Genomic DNA, 14,592 nt, shown 5'->3' on the forward strand with positions numbered 1-14,592 from the left:
GGGACAATTGAAAATATACTATTTATATTGTATATTATCTCATAATATACAATAATGTATTATACAATAATATAATAACATATTATAATATAATAATGTAATATACAATATTATAATATATTATAATATTATAATACCACTTAAAGTAGAATACAATATGTTAATATACGTTAAACTTTGAAGTTACAATTAAGAAACAAATAGCCATTGCTACAAAGCCAACAACAGGAATAATGTAGAATCATAAAAATAACCATTTAGTGAGAAATAAAATGCAAAAAAACCCAAAGTGGAATAAAAAACAAATGTGACAAATAGAAGACAAATGACATGACAATAGACATTAGCCCCACCGTTTTAATAAACACACCAAATGCAAATGGTCTCAACACCCTGTGAAAGGCAGAGATTATAGGATTCTGTAAAAAAGCAATCGCCAATGATCGTCTGATTAAAGCACTTTGAAAATAAGGCTGCAGTCAATTCAAATGTAAAATGGAGAAAATATATACATCCTGATGACAATATCATTTATCCAATCAGAGCTTGAGATGTGGTATTAGCTTCAGAAAAGTAGATTTAAAGAGCACCTGCGGGGCTCAGTTGGTTGAGCGTCTGACTGCTGGCTCAGGTCACAATCTCCAGGCCCGAGTTCCAGCCCCGCGTCAGGCTCTGTGCCACTTTGAATTCTGTGTCTCCGCTCTCTGCCCCTCCCCTGTTCATGCTCTGTCTCTCTCGGAAAATAAATAAGCATTAAAATTTTTTTCAAAAGATTAAAAAAAAGAAAAGTAGATTTAAGCACAGAACACCACCAATGATAAAAAAGTCATTTTATAATGAGAAAGGAGTTAAGGAAATACTAATTCTAAACACTTTTGCATCTAATGACAGAGTCTCAAAATGCATGGAGAGCAGTATGATAAGACGAAAGGAAAATCTTCAAGCCAGCAATTACATTCAGAAACTTCACTCTACCTTGGTAGAACTAAGCGACAGAAAATCAGAAATACAGAAGAACTGAACAGTGCTGACAACCTAATTGATATTTCTAGAACTTCTCTCAAAGACAGTAGACTAGCATTTTTTCCCCAGCACCTATTTACCAAGATAGACGATATTCTGAGCCATAATGAGAGGAAAAGTTAGTAAATACAAGATAAAAGGGGCCAGCCAGAAGTCAGAGGATGGATAGCCCCCGGATACTTGTGGCTTCTCTAATCTTGCTTGCCTTCTGTCTCCACCAACCACCTGTGTAGTGCCACTGATAAGTGCCCCCTTCCCTTGTTCTTCTGTCTCTCAACCCCCTACCATCCCCACCGTAAAAGGGTAAAAGGAGGCCCATGCCACGGTTCAAGGCTCAGCCTTTGGAGGTGACCCCGCTGGTCCGGCACCGGTGCGCAATTAACAGTCTTTTCCTGATTCCCTAACAGCATGTGGCTGGTCTCTTCCTGTGAGCTGAGTATTTGCTGTAATAATAAAACAATTCTCTTTACATTTAAAAGGATTTCAAGGGGCGCCTGGGTGGCTCAGTCGGTTGAGCGTCCAATTTCAGCTCAGGTCATGATCTCATGGTTTGTGGGTTCGAGCCTGGCATCAGGCTCTGTGTTGACAGCTCAGAGCCGGGAGCCTGCTTCAGATTCTGTGTCTCCCTCTCTCTCTGCCCCTCCCCTGTTCATGCTCTGTCTCTCTCTGTCTCTCAAAAATAAATAAATGTAAAAATTTTTTTTAATGATTTCAATAATACAGAGTATTTTCCCTGAACATGAAGGAATTAAATTAAAAATTGATAACAGAAACATCTTTAGAAAATATTTAGAAACCAAAGATCATACTTCTAAATGATCCATGATCAAAGGAGAAATAAAAAATGTAATTAAAATATTTTGAGTTGAATGAAAATTAAACCAGTATATAATAAGAGTGACATTTCATTAAAGTAGGGATTATGCTAAAAGTTAAAGCAGTAACTTTCTGTATTAGAAAAGAAAGCAAAGTGTCAAATCGATAACCTCAGCTTTGACTTGTATAAACTACAAAAAAAAAGGGTGGATTAAAACATAAAGAAGGGAAAGGACATAACAAAGATAAGAACAACACTCATAAAATATAAAACAGAAAACCAATAGAGAAAATCAGTGAAACTAAAAGTGGCTCTTTGAGGAAATCAATAAAATTGATAAACTTCTAGCTAGAGATCAGGAAGGAAAAAGATAAAAGATACAACTTGCCAATATCAGGAATGTAAGAGGTCATATCAACAGATTCTAAAACTATCAAAAGAACAATAATAAAGCATCGTAAACACTTTATGCCAATAAATTTGAAAATTTGGAAGACCTGGGCAAATTCCCTAGAGTCCATGCAGCCTAGATACAACCTCACAAAGAAGTAGATTATTTAAGTGGCTGTACATCTATTAAAGAAATTTGTAGTTAGAAATCCTTCTTATGAAAAAAAACTCTCTATGACATGTTTTTCTGTGGTCTTTTGCTAAATCACCTTCTCACATTAGTGATTTTTTCATACTCAGTTACATTAAAATCCACTGGTCTCACTTACATTTCTGAAGAATGCTTCACCCATGTGTAATTCCGCAACATCATGCAATGGTAATTTGGAAATGATGGGTTTGCTAAAGTTGTACGGATCTTGTAAGAGTAGCCAAATCTTATTATCCAGCATGAAAGAGCTCAGGTGCGCTCACATCACCAACAAGTGCACCAGAAAAAGTCTTAAATACCGGGAGACTGTTGAGCTCACAATGTTGGCATAATTTTTCCCAAGTTTGGAATTTTGTGTGAATGCTTGAATTTCATCCTTAGCAACAAATGCCGTCAGTTGTTTTCCTGTCTGTAACAGATTCACTTTTCTCATTTCTTGACAAAATGTCTGTCAAACACTCAGGTCTGGATAACATAACTCCTCAGTCTTCCACATAAAAATAATGTTGAATCAAAAGACCTTGTAGATCACTTTGCAAATAAAACGCTGACGTCAGACAGCCTTCCTACTTCAACACATACCATACCGGAAGGGCTGCAGTTTTTCTATCTCATCAAGCACAATACGCAAGAAGACTTGTATTCAGGAGTTGCAATTTAATAAAATTGATAATTTTTACTGCTCCAGCAAAGATATTCTTAAGTAAAATCAGCTTCTTTTCCCATCACAATTGCCATGAAAAAATACAGTGACTGTTGCCTCCCTTTGACACCAGTCTTGATTCAAACCAAATCAATAGAGGTCTGAGCCCTCATTGCTTTTGCATCATTATTGCAAATATTGGCATCTCAATATGGTCTTAAAACCATTCTTGGCTTTGCTTATCATTGAAATGTCTTCTGGGAACCCCAGAATTCCATGAGCCTCTAGGAGAAACGTTGGCTTGGGCAAAGCTGTGTAAGAAGTAAATCAAACTGTTTCCAATGGTTGCCTTGTGGTGATGGCATTAGTAGTAGAAAGGAATCAACCTAATGACCTATCTCTTTCTGGGTTTAATTATTTCAACTATTATATTGCTTTTATCGATTATTTTTAAAACTCAATAACGGGAAATAATGAGTAAAATAATTATCATCATAATTATCTCCAGCAATTTGGCCCAGGCCAAAATATAATTATACCCCAACCATTCTGAGTCCTGCCTTAACGTAATGTCTATATTTAAAATCAATCCATCCTGAGAAAAATGCGAAGAAATTCATGATTATGCTTTCAAAATATATATTTTGAACTTTGGATAAATGCTCCATTGACTTATATAACATAAAATTTCACAAATGAGCAAATTCAACTTGTTGGCAAAATCGAAATATAATTTGAGTGGAGTCTTTATTATCATCAGTATGTAAGTTAATATACAGGTGAAATCTTAATTTAATCCTTTAGAAAGTCACATATTTAAAATTGGTTGCTCCATAGATAAGTTAATGACTTTCGACAAAGCATGCAATAAGGTGAAAAAATGTAAATCCCCTTAGAGTGCCAAATATATGTCATTATCCAACAGCCAGTTCCATTTATAATGATTTCTCTGAGCTACACAGGCTAGTTGAATTGAATGATTTAATCAGCACACTATTTCCTATTTTCTCATTTATGCACATTAAACTGAGGATATAATCTCCCACATTATATGGAGACCCTTTCATGTCCTGAGCGGGTCAATGGTATTATTTTGAGCTTATTTGGCTGAAAGAACCTGGTTTCTATCTGCTCTACATAAACTGATTAAATTTTAATTGCATTTACCATATTCCTTATAGATTTTGTTCAGCATAATTAAACCAATTAAACTTAAACACACTTATTCACAGAAGGTGCCCAGAAAAAAAAAAGAATTAAGAAAAACTATATTTTGCACTCACTTGATAGCATCTTGAGCTTTTTAGGATGAGATTAGACATCATTGCAATTAATTGAGTATAATTAAAAAGTAAAGAGGAGCTGGTACCGTGGTCACTCACTGAGTGGTGTGATTCCAAGGGCTGAAGCCATGGTGACGGAGAAGCAATTAATAGGATATTTTCATGTCATTTATCTCAACAGATACTCATCGGACTTACAGTCCCAAGAACCAAGTTTTGGATGCACTGAATGTTCAAATGCTAATTGAAAATTCTAGTAATATTATAAAGATGTGCAATGTAAAACGATTTTTTTAAAATCCATCTCTGCTGTGTGGGGCTTGTATGTCTAAGGCCATACAGTCCCTGGTGCAAGGATTCAACCTTGCTGTTGTGGTGTGGACACCGCCACAGGTGATCACTAAGCCTTAGTGTTCCCCCCAAAACGTCACTTACAAAAATCAGATACCCACGGTTTACCCAGCGGTCTGTCCTCACAACGTAACCTCGTAGTGACTATTACGGACTGCATTCTTACAAAGACACATGTCAAAAGCCACAGAACAAAAACAAAACTGAAACAAAACAGGTTTACTCTTTAGACTGATACATGTACGGTATGTGGGCATCACTGATAGTCCTTGAGGTACAAAAGCAATCAAAGATTGGATTTATTTGGGGAATACAATAATATAAAAATCACTGTTATACTTGGGTCTACGTTTGTGTTTGTCTATACGAAACCGTTTCATTCAACATATGAGGCAGAAGTTAAAGAATAGTGGATTCTTTTTCCTAATTTTAGAAATCCATATAAATCAAGGGGCGCCTGGGTGGTTCAGTCGGTTAAGCTGCCAATCCTGCGGTTCCTGGGTTTGAGCCCTGCGTGTGTGCTGACAGCTCAGAGCTTGGAGACTGCTTCAGATTCTGTGTCTCCCTCTCTCTGTCTCTGCCCTTTCCCTGCTCATGCTCTGTCTCTCTTTCTCTCAAAAATAAATAAACATTAAAAATTAAAAAAAAAAAGAAATACATATAAATCAAGTGTCAAGCAAGGCACCTGGGAGGCTCAGTCTGTTGAGCGTCCAACTTTGGCTCAGGTCATGATCTCCTGATTTGTGGGTTCGAGCCCTGGGTGAGGCTCTGTGCTGATAGTTCAGAGCCTGGAGCCTGTTTCGGATTCTGTGTGTGTGTGTCTTTCTGCCTCTCCCCTGCTCATGCTCTGTCTCTCTCTCTCTCTCTCTCTCTCTCTCTCTCTCTCTCTCTCCTTCTCTCTATCAAAAATAAATAAACTTAAAAAAATCAGTGTCAATCAAGACCATTCAAAAAGTCTCTGATTATAAGTCAGTGCTCTCTTCATTCATTATTTTTTGAGCAATTAGTGAAATGTGCACAAATAAATTACTTATATCATTTTATTTCATTTTATTTTTATTTTGAAGGATTGATGTGAGACGCTCCTGAGAGGTCAGGTAAACTGGCGAAAATGACACTATTTTATGCTACGATTTAGGAGCTGGGAACGAGAGGCTAAGATGGGGAAAGCATTTACCGTATTAATAGTTTAAACCCCTTCCAGATCTGTTTTGGAATCTGGGAGAAAATTGTCCACACAAAACTCTCATCTCCAATGACCTTCCAGCCTCTGAACTGAGGAAAAGCTGTTTGGATTCAGATTCTAAGACCTTTGCCTTTCTCCATTGACAGTCATTTGCACATCATTGATATGTTAATGTCGCCTGTGCTGGTGGCCTCACAGCCTGGAGTCTTGATCTCTTTGCATAAAACCTTGGAATCACTTTCTTCTATCCAAGAAATGTGGTTTCTAGGGCAAGGGATTTTTTTTTTTTTTCCGAACTTGAGAGGGGCAACATTAACTATTGATATAGATACTGTTTCAATTGTTTTCTCAGTAGAGAAAATTTGGCTTTCATGCTCGGAGCTAGAAGGATATCCTTCTGTGTTTGGAGAAGACCCCTGTTTAATCAAACCTCAGAAAAACCAAAACAAACATGATTTCCACATCACACAATAGTGCTCACCAAGCACCCATGCCCTCACCCACAAGTCATTAAAAATGTAATAATTAAGCTTCTAAGCTATTATTCCCTGACCGGGGGAGGGCATGCCCACAAGAATAAGGGTGTACTGAGCTTTGAGGACATAAGTGCACTTACTAGCTGTTTAAACATCTCCATATGTTAGCGTAGATGAACAGAGTAATTGTTCTTTTTTGCTGGTTCACACAATTTACTAATTCACATCACAGGTCATCCAAAATGGGTCATCCAGCTATGGGCATAACTGTCCAGGTTCAGTTGTTAATATAATTAGGAGTAATGTAAAGTTGAGCAATTTTCCAAACCATAATTAGCAGGGCACCAACAATATGCAGAGAAAAGCCACAATTCTCTTGAATCCGTGGTCCAGTCCTCACCAGAGCAAGCTGCGGGGGAGTATTTCCCACGGGGTGGGTTGGAGGGCACTAAACACATATCTTGAGTCACAGATGTCCCCCTTTCTCAGAGCGGACCCTGAGGCTGACGGGTTGAATCCTGTCCTTGTTTACATAACTGGCTGGTGGGAAATTCAGAATCTGTACTTGGGTCTGTCTGATCCCCAGCACCGTGTCTCGTTACATAGACCTAGACTAAAGTTTGAAGTGGAATAAACAGGTTAGCTATCTAGGGAGTGTTTCCATGGATACTCTTCCTGGGGGGAAAGAGAAGAGGGAAGGAGGAAGGAAAGGCCCCTTCCTCCCTGGCAGCGCTCCTTTCATCTTCTTCCAGCTGGACTTCCCTCCCTCTCAGGCCGCAGACATGGCCACGCCCACTGCCTTATCCTCTGGAAACCGACTGCACCAAGTTCACAGGTGAGGGGTGCGACTGTATGTTACCTCGTCCTTTCCCTTAGCACGGCAGACCCCGAGCCACTTTGTAACATGGGGCTCAGCACCCGCCTTTCCTCAGGGCAGGTCTTCTGAAGAAGGGGCGCAACCAACCAAAAGCTAAGATGGACTGTAGTTTTGGATCCTGCACTGCACCTAAGGAAGTCTTCCTCCCTCCCTCCCTCCTTCCCTCTCTTCCTCTTTCTCTCTTCGGTTTAACACATTTTTATCTATTTAATTTTTAAGTTCTTTTTTTTAATTTTTTAAATTTAAAAAATTTTTTTTTAGAGACAGAGAGAGACAACGCGAGCAGGGGAGGGTCAGAGAACAGAATCTGAAGCAGGCAGGCTCCAGGCTCTGAGCTAGCTGTCAGCGCAGAGCCGGATGCAGGGCTCGAACCCACGAACGGTGAGATCATGACCTGAGCCGAAGCCGGTCGCTTAAATGACTGAGCCACCCAGGCGCCCCTAATTTTTTTAAGTTCTAATTGCACTGTCTTAACTTTCATTTATTGTTTTATTTTTAAATTTTATTTAAATCCAACTTAGTTTATATACAGTGTAATAATGATTTCGGGAATAGAATTTAATGATTCATCACTTACAAACAACCCCCAGTGCTCATCCCAGCAAGTGACCTCCTTAATGCCCATCACCCATGTAGCCCATCCCCCACCCGACACCCCACCAGCAACCCTAGTCATTCTCTGTATTTAAGAGTCTATTATGGCTTGCCTCCCTCTTTACTTTTATCTTATTTTTCCTTCCTTTCCTCTATGTTCATCTGCTGTGTTTCTTAAATTCCACATATGAGCAAAATCACGTGCTATTTATCTTTCTCTGCCTGACTTATTTTGCCTAGCTCAATACACTCTAGTTCCATGCACATTCTTGCAAATAACAAGATTTCATTTTTTGATCACTGAGTAATATTCCATGGCATATGCATATCGTATCTTCTTTAACCATTCATCAGCTGACGGACATTTAGGCCCTGTCCATGGTTTGGGTGTTGTTGACAGTGCTGCTATAAACATCAGGGTGCGTATGCCCCTACGTACGAATCAGCATCTTTGTATCCTTTGAATAAATATCGAGTAGTGCAATTGCTGGGTTGTAGGATCGTCTTTTCTGTGACTCTGTTGGAATAAGCAAACTTCGGGGCTGTGAATGGCCCACAAAGATTGGGTAATGGTGACAGGAGATGGGCCACTTACCCAGAGCATGGAGTGGAGGCGAGGGGGAAGGACACTGAAGCCTTGAGGTCCCTGTGCCAGGTTTTTCTTGACAGCCTGCTGCCTACTTCCTGAGAGAAACAAAGCATAGTGTCGCAATAAAATCCCAGTGTAAGCTTAACTTAACTTCAACAGGTTTCTATTTGTTTCAACAAAGGAGTTCTAGCTAATATGCTAACCAGTGTACAAAATGTCCCAACTGAGAAAACCACGCAGTGGACTCCAGCTTCTGCAAAGTCCTTCACATTGACCCCAAACTGTCCACCTTCTTTTGGTCAGCCTCCTCAGCCATCTTCCTCCAGGATCACTCCACAGCTTCCCTACTCCCCTCAAGAGCTCTTGAGACAGCCAAGCAAAGTCTGGGAAATATCTTTCTGATGTTTAGAAACTTATGAGAATTCTGATTCATGTGAGTTCCTGGCAAGAATTATGTTTCTGAGATACAGGAACACCAATATATTTTTTCCTATAATAAGATTCCCAAAATGGTGTGTACACAAATCTAGCTACTCTGTTAGAGTAAATAATGATCTAGAATTTGCATGTAAATGTTTATTCAATAAATCACCTTTGGTGATGGATATTTTCAATGCTGCTATTATTGTTTCTAATGCAAAATTTAAACACTTCACTTTTGTATTGTTTTCTAGAGTTCATGAATCCTTTGAAAAGATGTTTTGTTGATTATTCCACTGTGGCTTATCCTCTTTTATTCTTGGACAAATAAATCAAATTTTATCTGCATTAGTAACTTCTGTCTCAGAAATATTTAATAATGAGTAATGGCATAGTATAACTCAATGAACCAAGCTATAACTGATGACTCTCCAATCTGGAGAAAACATGCAAGCATATACTAAAATGTGAGGGACAGGAAGGAGCGTGTCATGTGACAGAATAAGGAGAAAGGCCTGAAAATGCTCAATTTGGGGACGTTTTGTCTTTACCGGGTATGTTCCATGAGCCAGAAATGATTCTCGGTGCTGAGAGGACACATTATTAAGCAAGCAAGAGCTTGACGTCTCTGTGAAAAGGCTCAACATGAGGACAAGCTGGTCTTATAAGCCCCAGAGATTGGCTATTAGCTGCTTCTGCAGCCACCTCCAGGAGATAAACTCTATTCTCCCCTCCTCGTGTTCTCTTTTGTGTCATCATTTTATCAAGTAGGACGTTTTCCAGCTAAAAGAAACAGAGATTTGCTTCAAATAATCCATTTCTTCTCCACTATTGGCTCAGTTTTATAGCTGTTTGAAAATCTACTGTCCTCATTGTGGTTTTAATGCTTGCAGTAGGGTTATAATATCAAGGTTGCAGTAACCACAGTCTGTGGTCAAACAGCCATAAATGGCTACCTTGGGCATGTAAACACTTTACAACTGCGGATTATTATTTCTCCTTCTTGTCTTATTTGCTTTTGTCCTAATTGTACTATCCTTCATTTTATGGGCCAACAGTGCATTGCCGCCAGTTGCGTTTGGGATAGTCCATAATTTTTCATAGCTATTCAAGACTAGGAGCGTCTTTTATATATGCCTTCACTTGATTATTTCTGGGAATCATGTCATTTTTCTTGTAGACCAAATTTTTGTTGGCATTATATTCCTTCTGCCTCAAGAATTTCTTTATGTGTCTTGTAATGAAGCTTGAATTTAGGAACTCTCTTTGGTTTTGTTTGTCTGAAAAAGTCTTTGCTTGTCCTTTACTTTGGAAATGCAACTGGTCAGGTATAGAATCCTGGATTGACAATCATTTTTTTCTCCTTTAGCACTTTATAGATACCATTTCATGTTTTCCTGCAATTTATGATGGACAATTTGAATTCTTATCTTTAGTCCTCTGTAATGTGTTTTTCACTTTGACCAACAACAATACAGTACTCAGATAGTTTTCTTTCTCCTGATTATATGACTTGATGTCTTCTAAATTTCTTTTATTTGTGGTTTTATATTTTCATTATATTTGGACAATTTTCACCTATTGTCTCTTCAAATATTTTTGCTGGCCCATTCAGTATTTTCTCTGTGTCTGAGATTGTGATGAACATAAATTACACCCATTAATGTTGTTTCAGTTGATAGATGCTCTACTGACCTTCCAACTAGACACACACATACATATTCTTTTTTTTTCCATTTGACTTTTAATTTGGGTAATTTCTCTTGAATACCATGCTTAGATTCTGCATAATTTTTCAGAGGTTTTTACCTCAGTGTCCCTCTTCAGCCAGAACTTTAGGTCTTACCTTTATCCTTACACCTCAGAGAGGGTCTAGCTCCTCCCCCTCCTTCAGCCATAGAAATTCCCGTTGCTTGATGCTTAGTGACCTTGGCAATGGCTACTGGGATTCTGTTTATCTGGTTCAGTTTCTATCTTAGGTCCCATGTCCTTGGGTCTCTAGGCTACAGCTTTGTAAGTGACCCTGATTTTTTTGCCAGTGATGGGAGATCTCTAATTGCTTGGTCCAGGATGATTTTCTTTACCTCCTCAGCTGAAGGAGTCATTTGCTTCTACCCTTCCACTGGTTACTATGAGTCTTCATGTATGGGTACCCTGAGGATGATGTTGCTTGCTGCCTTTCCCCCAGAAGCAGAAGCTTTTGTTTCCTAGGGGAGAAGTTTCTGAGGGATGTTTCATGCCCCTCCTGCAGTAGCACTTGCATCATTGCTTAGTCAACTTGGGCTGCCAGGAACAAATTGCCGTAAACTGGGGCTTAATCGAGAGACATTTCTGTCTCATGGCTCTGGAGGCTGGGAAGTTCATGATCAAGCAACTGGCAGATCCGCTTTCTGGACATTCCTGGTTTACCAATTGTCAACTTCTCATTGTATCCTCACATGGCAGAGAGAGGAAGAAACTTTCTCACTCCTCTCTTTCTTTTAAATTTAAATTCAAGTTAGTTAACATACAGTGTAGTCTTGGCTTCAGGAGTAGAACCCAGTGATCCATCTTTTACATATGACACCCAGTGCTCAGGGCATTAATTCCATTGATGAAGGCTTCACTTTTGTGACCAAATTACTTCCCAGAGGTATTTCAAGAAATGGATTTTGCACAACGTATAGTCCACAACAACCATCCTTTAGAACTGCAAAATCATGGATTCTTCTCTTTTTTACGCCAATCCCAGTCTTTCCCAAGGGCACATGGCAGGTCCATAGAAAAAAAGCCTACAATTGAATATCAACTATCCTTGGATCTATAGCTCAAAAGGGGTCCAGACTCTCACTTGATCCCACCCTTACTCTTTAATGAATTTGGTAAGCATTTCAGCTGAATTATAACTATGTGCCTGTTTGGGGGCCTTGCATTCCACCTGCTTCCACAAGTGAGTACCTGACTCCCATTTCTCCTTGGAGGTATCTCTTCCCTTAGATGTTGGTGACTGTCCAGTGACCTCAGCTTCATGATAAGTTGAAGAAAATGTGTGATTATACAGCCTCCTCTTTTTGATGGTGTGGGGGCAGTGTTCTTTCTTTTTGCATATCAGCCAAAATCTAGGAGTCTTCTTGATTTATAATATTCAGAAGTGGCTGTTCACAGTCTTTATTCTAGAAGTACATTTTGGCTGGATACTTGCAGGAAGTGGTGCACTTTCAGCTGTCACTGAGTGTTGGTTTGGTGTGTTCTGATGCCAGACTGATTGGCTTACCCTTTTAAGTGCCTTGAACATTTGTCTGGATGCCAATTTTTCCCTCTTTTTTTAAAGTCTAAATTACTTTACAAGTATATGCCTGTCTACTATTATTGTAGTATATACTAGTGACTATATTATATCTTCTACTCTACTCTACAATATAGGCATATGTTGGAGACATTACAGGATCAGTCCTAGACTATTACAATAAAGTGAGTATCACAATTAAGTGAGTCTAATGAATTTTGTTGTTTCCTAGTGTATATATGAGTTATGTTTACACTGTGCAATTCAGTGTGCAATTAGCACTTTGTCTAAAAAAATGTACATATCTTTAAACCATCATCTGAACTTTCAGCAAGTCATAATCACTGATCATAGATCATTATAATAAATATTATAATAATAAAGTTTGAGATATTGTGAGAATCACTAAAATGTGACACAGAGATACAAAATGAGCCAACACCATTGGGAAAATGCCATCAATTGACTTGTTTAACATGAGGTTGCCACAAATCTTCAATTTGTAAAAAAAAACAACAACACAATGTTTACAAAGTACAATAAAGCAAAACACAATAAGATATGCCTGTAATATGTATATAATATAATATATAATATAGTATAGTATAGATGCATGTGCATAGGGTATACAATACATATGCACATATCCATTATACAATACATAAATAGTATATTGTATGGTACTCCATAGAATTTGTGGTCATTTTTTCCTGGTACATTGATGTGCCCTTTTAATATTGGTGTATATTTATTCTGTTTGATTGTCTTGGTTTTCCTCTGTGATTGCATATCTCTCCTAGCTATGTTCTCACTAGTTCCTTTGATTTCCCTTATTATTTCCATTCTAATTTTTACTCCATGGCCCTTTACAGAAAAGTCCGTTGCACTCCACATCTATAGGAAAAATTTACTCCTCTTTTTAAACATGTTTTCTTATATCTTTGTATGGATGTAAGGCTTAACTCTTTTTGTTTTTTATCTTAGGATACATAAGAGGTAGATATTAGTAAGAAACTCTGCAGGGCCAGTTTGTCCTTGTAGATTTTGTGGTTCAAAGTCTACACTGTTATAGAGATGAATTATTGTTTCTAAAAATGTGGAAAACTTGTGTATCATTGCCTACTCTATCTCTCAGAACCTGCCCTGTGTGCATCTTCTTTCTGGTCCCTGCCTTCCAGGGTGATCTGTCGGAAGTTGGGATTGCCTTCATCTTCTGCGTTCTCACCTGTGACGCTCTGAACATCCTCACTGCCTTTCCTCTTATGCTCCTCAAATATTCATTCTTTGCTCAATCTGAGCCCAACGCAGAGCAGCTCAACGCGAAGGCAGAGTTCTCTTAATTTGAGGGTGTACATTTTCTAGAAACATCTGTCACCTTCTAATGCTAAGTTCCCTTTCTTCTTCTTCTTCTCTGTCCCAGTATCCTGGGTTTTGCTTATGGTCTGATAATCCTTGCTGCTTTAATGGCATTTTTATGTCATTGGTAGTTTCTGTTTTCTCTGTTCCCTGATTTGACTGAACATGCATTTTCTGGTTACTTGTGTCACCTTCTCTCTTGGTCCTACATGGTTTTTCTCTGAAAAGGCAGGAAAATTCTGAAGTTAGTCCTCGCAAGTGTTTCCTGCCGAAAGCTGCTAATATTTTCCTAATTGTTTTGACAGTTACTGAATTAAGAGTTATATATGATGATTGATGGTTCAGTGACTCTCAAAACTGATATCATCAAGCGAACTTTTACTTAATATTCTCTCCTGGGCCTGATGGCATAAGACACGCTGATTACTAAACAGACCGCGTGTATGAAATAATTGTTCATTGTCAAAGAGACGTTTATAATTTCCAATTAAAGTTGCTAATTAGCATGAACATCATGAGTTCCTCTTACTGAATTAATATAGTACTAGACAAAACAAAAATGAAGAAATTTTAATTAGTCTGTGCAATCTTAATGCTGATAAATTTGCATTCTCTTTTTGGCTCTTTAAAAGATTGAAAACATATTTAAGACCCCAATTCCAATCAACATGGAAGGCTTCTAACGGGTCCAGGCACCCACTGTGAACCACGGAGAAATAACCTTTGAACTGTCTTTTTAAAAATGGAAGTGTAATTGCTTTGTAGTTCATTTAAAAACTTTTACCCAGCTTTATATAATACAAATACAACTGCCTGAATTTCTATATGGTGACTGATGATTATGAAGTTAAAATGGCAAATATGAATGTTTAAATACTTGTGGATTAAATAAAACTTCTGACAGGCTGGTATTTAGGGTTTCAATGCTACCAGAAATGTCCAGCCTTCTGGAAACTAGCAGTTTTCTTTCCTTTGGCAATATTTCTCTTGAATGCGAGTGAAGCCATGATTAAATAATTGAGTTTTGTGTTTGTAATTTATTATCCAATAATGTACATTGGTGTACAAAAAAAAAAACAACAAAATGAAACTGATATAGTCACTATCCACA

Source organism: Suricata suricatta, chromosome 7 (assembly GCF_006229205.1).
Source record: "Suricata suricatta isolate VVHF042 chromosome 7, meerkat_22Aug2017_6uvM2_HiC, whole genome shotgun sequence".
NCBI classification, from domain to species: domain Eukaryota; kingdom Metazoa; phylum Chordata; class Mammalia; order Carnivora; family Herpestidae; genus Suricata; species Suricata suricatta.